The following is a 9,134-nucleotide window of genomic DNA, read 5'->3' as shown; positions in this document are numbered from 1 at the left end:
CGGTACTCTTCAAAACTGATAGCACAGTGAAGAAGGTTGATTGCTTTAGCATTCAGCTCTATCTTCTTCTTATCATCTTCATTCCATTCAGCTTCTTCTTTTGGAGTCACCACTCCATCAGCACTTGTTTTTGTTGGGATCTTGGGATCGCTCACAACAATCTTCCATATGTTGTAGTTAATAGATTGGATGAAAATCCTTATCCTTTCTTTCCAGTAGGAGTAGTTCTTCCCGTTGAAGAAAGTTGGTCGGTTGTTTGACTGGCCTTCAGTGAGGGTGTAGGCAACTGTGGTTGTGCCGAAGTTGTTCGCCATTGGATCTTTGCTCCAAGTGGTTAAGCTTGATTCTTGAGACCTTAGCTCTGATACCAATTGAAGGTTGTGGTAGGCTTAGAGAAGGGGGGTTGAATCTATGCCTTCCTTTTAGTTCCTGTTATTACCCTTTTAAAACAAACTTTTAATTTAGGTTCTGTTTGAACTCAACAGCGGAAATTTATGAGATAATTTATTTTTGTCTCATGAATATCAGAAAACAGAACTCAGCGGAGAAGAGATAAGCTAACACCAGCATGTATCCTGGTTCGGTTGCCTTGTGCTATGCAACCTACATCCAGTCTCCTCCACAACTATGGAAGAATTTCACTATAGTTAACAGTATTACATACACCAATTTCACAGGATTGACTCAATCCTTTCACACTCAAGTTCTAACCTAACTTGACATTGGCTATGCTAATACCTAACTATTCACTCTTAGTGCTAACCCAACTAAGAAAGGGATACCTTACAGGTACAAGATACAAGACATAAACATACCTAAAGAAATCTGAAAATAACTCTAGGCTTTTCTCTCAAGTGTTTCACTCAGCCTTTTTCCACTCATGGCTTTTACTTGAGCTTTCTCACAATGCCTTTTCTCACAAGAAATTACAGAAAGATAAACAAAGAAAAGTACATTACAATTTGTAAAACATGAAGGAGATTGACTTCATCAACAGCCTCTTTGCTATGTGCAAAACCAGATTTGCAAACCTCAGATGCAGTTCTTCAGTATTGGCCGAATGCTTCTTTGAAAGAAAGTATTATCCAAGTAGAGGAACTTCTTTCCAGAACACTACTCTCACAACTCTAGTTTTCTCTCCTTAGTTTCTGAATGAACAGCAAACCTCTTTTAACTCCTTGCATGTTGCTGGGTTCTGATGACATGTCATCATGTCATGTTTTTCTATGCTTTTTCATACAATAAATTTATGATGAGTGCTTAAATATTGCATTCTTTGGTGCTTAAATGGTATATTTCTTTGATCTTTTGATTTGATAAACTTTGTAGGAAATAAGAACAAAAAGAAGCAAAAAGAGCACAAAATAAGCTAAAAAGAAGAAAAGAGGAATTTTGGGCACACTTTGAAGTTGGAGCACACTTTGGAGCCTTAGGCCACGCTTTTAAAAGCGTGGCCCATGACCAAATTAAGGAAGCTTCACAATCAGCACTCACAAAGCTCAGTTCACCCAGTTCACTAAGTGAACTTAGCTTTGCCGTACAAGAAACTTAGCTTGGAAGCAAGAATTTTCGCTAAGTTAAAACTTGGGCGTTTACAACATGACCATGCCTTCTTCAAAGGGCCATAACATGAGCTACAGATGTCCAATTGATGTGCTTCTAGTTGCGTTGGAAGGCTGACATTCAGAGCTTTCCAACGATATATAATAGTCCATATTTGGCATGAAATTGAAGCACAAGTGAAATGCATCTTTAAGGGCCAAAAATAAGCAAAAAAAAATCAGCCAATGCTTCCACCAAGGTTCGAAGCTGGAGCCTCACTCCAAAGCAAAATAGGGCTCAGTTCACTTTCCCAACTAAGCTTTATCGGGCTCCCACTCAAGAAAATTCAAGGGTAAGACTCACAAAAGTACTTCCACCAAAGTTCGAACTCAAGACCTCACACTCAAGCCAAAGGCGCTACCAAGGCACACAAAGGAAAGCTCAGTTCACTTTCCTAACTGAGCACTACTCCCCCATGCACTCCAACAATGTGACACGAGCAAGGATCAAAGGGGGCAGTAACAAAGAAGGCTTGGTGCGCACAACTTGGCACACCAAGTGCAAATAGAGAGCTCAGTTTGATATTTGAACTGAGCCGTGCCCTGGGAGTGTCACCCATGGGCCAAAAATTAAACCAAAATTCCAAAGCAAGCAAGGCACAAGAACAAGCTAGAATTAGGATTTTCATTTAATTGGTTTTTCATTTCAATTTCATTTTATTTTTATTTTGTAAAAAGTCTATATAAAGGCATCATTCTCATTTTCATCTTTGGAGAGGATGTCAGTTCCATTAGAGAGTATAGGGGTTGGCTCCAATTGAGAGCTCTCTCTCTTAGTTTTCATTTTTGTTTTAAATCTTGGATTGAGATTGGAAGGAATTCTGTTTTCATTCTCTATCTGCAACTTCTCTTGTTCTTCTTCTGCAACTTTCAAGTGAATTGTGATTTGAATCAAAGTTCTCTTCATTGCTTTAATCTTTAATTTCCTGCATCTTATTTTCTGTTGGATCAAGGAAGGGGTTGAGATCTAGATTTATTTTCTTGTCTCATTGATCCCCTGAGATCTTCACTTGTCTTTTTGGAATTTGCAATTAAGTTGAGATATCTTGCTGTTTTGAATTTTTCAAGAAATTTCTCTTTTCTGTTTAGATCTGTCGCATGTTATTGCATCTTTTACTTCTCTGTTTGATTGCTATTTACACTTTCTTGTTTGATTTCTGTAATTCCCACCACCCAACTTCCTTTATTCTTCCTGCAATTTAAATTTCCAGTTACTTGTTCTTTTTCAATTGCTTGAGCTATTTCTTTCTTTGATTTCCCTGCACCCAACCCCCTTTACATTTGATGCAATTTACATTTCTTGTCATTTAAGTTTCTGCAATTTATATTTCTTGCTCTTTAAGTTTCAGTCACTTTACTTTCTGCACTTTAATTTTACTTGCTATTTACTTTCTGTTGGCTACATTTTCCACAATTCACTCAATGTTAGCTTGACAAAACTAATCACCCACTAAAGTTGCTTGATCCATCAATCCCTGTGGGATCGACCTCACTCTAAGTGAGTTTTACTACTTGATGCGACCCGGTACACTTGCTGGTTAGTTTGGGTTTTGGAATTCGTTTTCCAAAATTTTCCCATCAAGTTTTTGGCGCCGTTGCCGGGGATTGATTAGATTGACAATGATTAAGTGAAGTAGAGATCTAGATCAAGCACTTTTTCTTTTCTGTTTCTTTAACTCTTTACTAACACACTAACTGTTTGAATTTTTGCTTAAGCTAACCAAAATTTCATTCCTATAATGGATTGAAGTATTACTGTTTCTCTGGTTGTCTGTGACTTTTATATTTTGTTTGTATGTCAGGGACAAGGAGAGATATACCTAGCTTTCGTGAAGAAGACGAAAGAACTCTCAGAAGGTTGAGAAGAGATGAAAGAGGGAAAAACATTGTTGGAGAAGAGGATTCAAAAGAAGAGTTCCAAGACATGGAGGAACACTCAACAAATCACCAAATCCACCAGGAGGAGCAGTCAACAACAACAATAATCCACCTCAGAGAAGAGTTTTGGCTTCCTACACATTTGCAAATCCTAGACATTGTGGGAGTAGCATTCTTACCCCAAATGTTAATGCAAATAACTTTGAACTGAAGCCACAACTCATCACCTTAGTTCAAAATAATTGTTCTTATGGAGGAGGACCACTTGAAGACCCTAACCAACACTTGTCTACCTTCTTGAGGATTTGTGACACTGTCAAAACCAATGGTGTGCATCCTGACAGCTACAAGTTACTGCTGTTTCCATTTTCTCTCAGAGACAAAGCTACTCAATGGTTGGAATCCTTCCCAAGGGACAGCATCGACAATTGGGATGATCTAGTGAGCAAGTTCCTTGCCAAATTTTACCCACCTCAAAGGATCATTAGGTTGAAGACTGAGGTACAAACATTCACACAAATGGACGCTGAACCCATCTATGAGGCATGGAAGAGATACAAGGCTCTAATTAGAAAGTGCCCTCCTGAAATGTTCACTGAATGGGATAAGTTGCAGAATTTTTATGAAGGCTTGACATTAAAATCCCAGGAAGCATTGGATCACTCAGCTGGAGGCTCTTTGCAACTCATGAAAACTGCAGACGAAGCCCAAAATCTCATTGATATGGTGGCTAACAACCAGTATTTCTTTGCTCACCAAAGGCAACGCCAACCATCACAAAGGAAAGGAGTTATGGAGTTGGAAGGAGTTTACTCAATCCTAGCTCAAAACAAAATGATGCAACAGCAGATTCAACAACAATTTGAATAAATGGCCAAGAGGATTGATAATCTCCAAGTTGTAGCCGTCAACACAAGCCAACCATCATCCACATGGGGAACAAATGAAGAAACTCAAGAGGATCAACAGCAGGAACAAGTCCAGTATATGCATAATCAAAATTCTGGGACAAATGAGGTTTATGGTGATACTTACAACCCCTCTTGGAAGAACCATCCTAACCTCAAATGGGGAGACAATCACAATCAAACTCAACAGCCATGGCAAAGAAACTCAAACCAAAATAGCTGGAAAAACACAAACCAAAACAACCATCAGAATAACAACCAAAACACATACAGAAAACCACAAAATACTTACCCCAACCATCATCCATCCAATAACCAAGCCACCACCCAAAATACTTATCCTCAACCCTCAACACCCCACAATCAACCAATCTCACAAGACTCTCAGAGGATCACCAACTTGGAGCTCTTAATGGATAAAATGATGAAGCACCAAGAGATGACAACAAAGAACCAAGAAGCATCCATGAAGAATATAGAAAGGCAGATTGGACAGCTTTCCAAGCAAATTGCCATTGAGAGACCTCTGAGCTCACTTCCAAGTGACACCATTCCTAATCCAAAAGAGGAATGCAAATCTATACAACTAAGGAGTGGAAAAATCTTGGTGAAAAATGGAGAAGCAACCAAGAAGCCAAAGGAAGATGACAAGAAACAAGGTGAAAAAGGGGAAGCCAATGATGAGGATGTCACAGCAAGCAAGTATGTTCCAGAGGAGCTCAAGGAAAAGGAGGAACAGCCAAAAATTTCAAGAAAAGGGAAGGAAACTATTGAAGAGCCAACTAAGGACTACAGGAAGGGAGTAAACTTCACACCTCCATTACCATATCCCCAAAGGTTCAACAAGGAGACTAAGGACTAATGGTGCACGAAATTGTGATCTCAGGAAACGGCGCCAGAAACTCTGTACGCACGTCTTAATAAATTGTTTTTCATTCACAACTTTGATCCAACTAACCAGCAAGTGCACTGGGTCGTCCAAGTAATAAACCTTACGTGAGTAAGGGTCGATCCCACGGAGATTGTTGGTATGAAGCAAGCTATGGTCACCTTGTAGATCTCAGTCAGGCGGATATAAAATAGTTATGGAGTTTTCAAAATTATATAATAAAATACGGATAGAAATACTTATGTAAATCATTGGTGAAAATTTCAGATAAGCGCATAGAGATGCATTCGTTCCTCTGAACCTCTGTTTTCCTGCTATCTTCATCGAATCAATCTTACTCCTTTCCATGGCTGGCTTTATGTAAGGGCATCACCGTTGTCAATGGCTACATCCCATCCTCTTGTGAAAATGGTCCAAATGCTCTGTCACAGCACGGCTAATCATCTGAGGTTCTCGATCATACTGGAATAGGATTCACCCTCCTTTTGCGTCTGTCACTACGCCCAACACTCACGAGTTTAAAGCTCGTCACAGTCATTCAATCCTTGAATCCTACTCAGAATACCACAGACAAGGTTTAGACTTTCCGGATTCTCATGAATGTCGCCATCAATCTAGCTTACACCACGAAGATTCTGATTAAGAGATCTAAGAGATACTCATTCAATCTAAGGTAGAACGAAAGTGGTGGTCAGGCACGCGTTCATAGGGAATGATGATGATTGTCACATTCATCACATTCATGTTGAAGTGCGAATGAATATCTTAGAAGCGGAATAAGTTGAATTGAATAGAAAACAGTAGTACTTTGCATTAATTCATGAGGAACAGCAGAGCTCCACACCTTAATCTATGGAGTGCAGAAACTCTACCGTTGAAAAATACATAAGTGAAAGGTTCAGGCATGGCCGAATGGCCAGCCCCCATGATCTAAGAACAAAACGTCCTAGGATAGCTAATACAATAGTAAACAGTCCTATTTATACTAAACTAGTTACTAGGGTTTACAGAAGTAAGTAATTGATGCATAAATCCACTTCCGGGGCCCACTTGGTGTGTGCTTGGGCTGAGCTTGAATGTTACACGTGCAGAGGCTCTGGCGTTCAACTCTGGTTTGTGACTTGTTTCTGGCGTTTAACTCCAGACAACAGCGTAGAACTGGCGTTCAACGCCTTTTTACGTCATCTAAACGCAGCCAAAGTATGGACTATTATATATTGCTGGAAAGCCCTGGATGTATACTTTCCAACGCAATTGGAAGCGCGCCATGTTGAGGTCTGTAGCTCCAGAAAATCCACTTTGAGTGCAGGGAGGTCAGAATCCAACAGCATCAGCAGTCCTTCTTCTACCTCTGATTTTGATTTTTGCTCAAGTCCCTCGATTTCAGCTAGAAAATACCTGAAATCACAGAAAAACACACAAACTCATAGTAAAGTCCAAAAATGTGAATTTAACATAAAAACTAATGAAAACAATTGAACCGGCTTGCCTTTGGAGTCAATCTTCCATTGAGCTCCTTCCACACATATATTCATGAGGACTTGGTCCAACCTTTGATTAAAGTTGACCCTTCTAGTGTAGGGGCATGCATCTCCTTGCATCATAGGCAAGTTAAACGCCAACCTCACATTTTCCGGACTAAAATCTAAGTATTTCCCCCGAACCATTGTAATATAATTCTTTTGGTTTGGGTTCTTACTTTGATCATGGTTCCTAGTGATCCATGCATTGGCATAGAACTCTTGAACCATTAGGATGCCGACTTGTTGGATGGGGTTTGTTAGAACTTCCCAACCTCTTCTTTGGATTTCATGTCGGATCTCCAGATACTCATTCTTCTTGAGCTTGAAAGGGACCTCGGGGATCACCTTCTTCTTGGCCACAACATCATAGAAGTGATCTTGATGAGCTTTGGAGATGAACCTTTCCATCTCCCATGACTCGGAGGTGGAAGCTTTTGTCTTTCCTTTCCCTTTTCTAGAGGATTCTCCGGTCTTAGGTGCCATCAATGGTAATGGAAAAACAAAAAGCTTATGCTTTTACCACACCAAACTTAAAATATTGCTCGCCCTCGAGCAAGAGAAGAAAGAAGAGATGAAGAAGAAGAAGAAATGGAGGAGAGGGAGAGAGATGTGTTTCGGCCAAGAAGGGGAAGAGAGGGTTGTGATGTGTGAAAATGAGGAGGAATGGAGGGCTATATATAGGGAAGGGAGGGAGGGTAAGGTTTCGGCCATATAGAGTGGGTTTGGGTGGGAAATTGATTTTGAATTTTGAAGGTAGGTGGTGTTTATGAGGTAGGTTTATGGGGAAGAGTGGATGGATGTGAGTGGTGAAGTGGTGATAGGGAAGAGAGATTGAGGTGATTGGTGAAGAGTTTTGGGGAAGAGTGTTTATGGGATTGTGTGAAAGAGGGGTGAGAAGAAGTGAGTGGAGGTAGGTGGGGATCCTGTGGGGTCCACAGATCCTGAGGTGATCCTGTGGGGTCCACAGATCCTGAGGTGTTCAAGGATTTACAGCCTTGCACCAAATTAGGCATGCAAAATGCCCTTGCACACAACTCTGGGCGTTCAGCGCCCGATTGGTGCTTGTTCTGGGCGTTGAACGCCCATTTGTTGCCCATTTCTGGCGTTGAACGCCAGAACCATGCTTGTTCTGGGCGTTCAGCGCCAGCTCTTCTCCAGGGTGCAATTCTGGCGTTCAGCGCCAGAACCATGCTCTGTTCTGGCGTTGAACACCAGCCAGATGCTTCTTACTGCCGTTTAAACGCCAGTAAGGTCTTCCTCCAAGGTGTAATTTTTCTTCTGCTATTTTTTGATTCCGTTTTCAATTTTTATATTTATTTTATGACTCCACATGATCATGAACCTAATAAAACATGAAAGAACAAGAAAAATAGAATTAGATAAATAAATAAAAATTGGGTTGCCTCCCAACAAGTGCTTCTTTAATGTCAATAGCTTGACAGTGGGCTCTCATGGAGCCTCACAGATGTTCAGAGCATTGTTGAGACTCCCCAACACCAAACTTAGAGTTTGGATATGGGAGTTCAACACCAAACTTAGAGTTTGGTTGTGGCCTCCCAACACCAAACTTAGAGTTTGACTGTGGGGGTTCTGGTTGACTCTGTTTTGAGAGAAGCTTTTTATGCTTCCTCTCCATGTTTACAGTAACCTTGAGTTGTAAACACAAGGGAGTCCTCATTCAATTGAAGGACTAATTCACCTCTGTCAACATCAATCACAGCTCTTGCTGTGGCTAGGAAAGGTCTTCCAAGGATGATGGATTCATCCTCATCCTTCCAGTATCAAGGACTATGAAATCAGCAGGGATGTAAAGGCCTTCAACCTTTACTAATATGTCCTCTACTTGTCCATAAGCCTGTTTTCTTGAATTGTCTGCCATCTCTACTGAGATTTTAGCAGCTTGCACCCCATAGATTCCTAGTTTCTCTATTACAGAGAGGGGCATGAGGTTTATCCCTGAACCAAGGTCACACAGGGCCTTTTCAAAGATCATGTTGCCTATGGTACAAGGTATTACGAACTTTCCAAGACCCTGTTTCTTCTAAGGCAATGTCAGTTGATCCAGATCACTTAGTTCATTGGTGAACAAGGGAGGTTCATCTTCCCAAGTCTCAATACCAAATAATTTGGCATTCACCTTCATGATTGCACCAAGAAACTTGGCAGTTTGCTCTTCAGTAACATCCTCATTCTCTTCAGAAGAGGAATACTCATCAGAGCTCATGAATGGCATAAGGAGGTTCAATGGAATCTCTATGGTCTCTAGATGAGTCTCAGATTCCTTTGGTTCCATAGAGGGAAACTCCTTATTGATCACTGGACGTCCCAGGAGGTC

Source organism: Arachis ipaensis, chromosome B07, assembly GCF_000816755.2.
Source record: "Arachis ipaensis cultivar K30076 chromosome B07, Araip1.1, whole genome shotgun sequence".
In the NCBI taxonomy this organism is placed as follows: domain Eukaryota; kingdom Viridiplantae; phylum Streptophyta; class Magnoliopsida; order Fabales; family Fabaceae; genus Arachis; species Arachis ipaensis.
This window is presented reverse-complemented; position numbering follows the sequence as displayed.